This window comes from Tenrec ecaudatus, chromosome 9, assembly GCF_050624435.1.
Source record: "Tenrec ecaudatus isolate mTenEca1 chromosome 9, mTenEca1.hap1, whole genome shotgun sequence".
In the NCBI taxonomy this organism is placed as follows: Eukaryota; Metazoa; Chordata; class Mammalia; order Afrosoricida; family Tenrecidae; genus Tenrec; species Tenrec ecaudatus.
In genome coordinates this window covers 91334845-91336695 of record NC_134538.1, presented here as the reverse complement: position 1 = coordinate 91336695, position 1851 = coordinate 91334845, and the positions used below count along the sequence as shown (strand labels likewise).

The 1851-nt window shown below is 42.7% G+C and overlaps 1 non-coding gene across 1 annotated transcript; it reads right to left on the bottom strand.

The window, feature by feature from the left end:
- Positions 1–1429: 1429 nt before the first annotated feature.
- On the bottom strand, positions 1430–1563 carry LOC142457549 (small nucleolar RNA SNORA16B/SNORA16A family). The gene has a single exon (XR_012786264.1). It is a non-coding gene; the product is annotated as a small nucleolar RNA SNORA16B/SNORA16A family (small nucleolar RNA).
- Positions 1564–1851: the final 288 nt, after the last annotated feature.

Here is a 1851-nt window from a genome sequence, read left to right as displayed (position 1 = left end):
CTACTTGAGCCCTTGGTATCAGCTCCTCATTTTCCCCTCCCTGCTCTCTCCTCCCTAACGAACCCTTGATAATTTATAAATTTTATTATTTTGTCATGTCTTACACTGTCCGATGTCTCCCTTCATCCTTATGTTTTTATAAAGAGAAGGAAAGGTTACTATATTGAACTTGTTGCCAGATAATCTTTTTACATTATGACACAGGATTTGGCTATAGGAACATTTTTGACAGCGTATCCTTGTAAAAGCAGTACTTTACTATGCCTCATTCACCTGATCTGCCTTATGTATCCAATTTCCCCCCTTCAGACTTAGTGGCAACAGGTAAACTACTTTTACCCTTAACAGTTGGGGGAAATCTGATCTAAAAGGTGAAATTTCACAGATGAAGACATTGTATTTCCTTTTCTTCTTTGCTTTTGGGCAGATTGATTAATTCAGCTTCTTTTTTGTTCATTTAGTAAATGGAGTTTGTATCATGTCAATAATTCAGGCTGCTTTTCATTGTGAATCTCCTTTAAGGTATTTGTTGTACACAATTGGACTGAATGGAATATCACTTTACATTCTTAATTTCTCCCAAACAGAAATAAGGTCAACCTTACTTTAAGCTTTGAGTGAGTTTGGATACAAGCACCTTTTAGGAGTTACTTGAAATTTACTTTTGTAATGATGTGAATTAGAGTCACATGCACAGACCCAAATCCTCACCACTGGAACAATAGGTAACATCATGATAAAGGGCGAAAAGGTTGAGGTTCAAGCTTTTATTCTTGCTAGAAGCCACAATCAATGCTCAAGGAGACACCACTCAAGACATCAAAAGACTCATTGCATTCCATGGATATGCTGCACAAGACCTCCTTAGAGTATTGAAAAGCAAAGATGTTACTTTGAGGATTAAGGTGCATCTGACCCAAGCCATGGTATTTTCAATCACCTCATATCCATGTGAAAGGTGGACATTGAATAAGGAGGACTGCAGAAGAATCAATTCATTTGAATTGAGGTGCTGGAGAAGAATGTTGAAAGTACTATGGACTGCTAAAAGGACAAACAAGTCTGTCTTGGAAGAAGTATGACCAGCGTGCTCCTTAGAAGCAAGGAGGATGAGATTTCATTTTACATACCACATATGCTTGAGAATAATCCGAGGTTTTTGGTTTGTTTTGTTTTCCCCCAGATGACCTGACCACTCCTCAGGTTGGAGGCCAGGCACAATATTTTCAAGGACACCTGGATCAAACGTTTCCGCGGCCCCTACTGTGTGCTTCATCTCCAGTCCTGATGAAGCTTCAGGCGAGGGACTTTCCCCACCCTCACGGTGCTTACTGCACACACAAGCCATCGTCAGCATCGCTGCTGCCTTCAGAAAGCATGCCAAGTCAACAAAGGACTCACTCCAACTAGAATGGCTGACACGATAAGGGATCGTCTTTTCCTGAAATGTGGCAGATCGGTTACAGCAAACCGAATGGCGACCGTCAAGGAAAAACTCACTGTGGGCTCTTTTTTGACTACAGCAGCTACGTGGAAGCAACTGCAGCTTTGATAAGGGCCACTAATCCGAGTTTTTACACAAATGTTTAATGCCGTTTTTGTGGTAAAATTGGGTGCCTCGGTGGATTTCGAGTCGGCTTATACTCGAGTATATACGGTACTTTGGACATGTGCGGAGAGAACGGTCCCTGAAGAAGGCTATCACGGTTGGTAAAGTGGAGTGGCAGCAAAAACAGAGGGAGAGCCGTAAGGAGATGGGCTGGAAGGGAGACTGCAGCGATGGCTCAAGCCTGGGACAAGTGTGAGGAGGGTCCGCTCTGGCAACACTTCCTTCTGTGGGGTCTGGGTCGC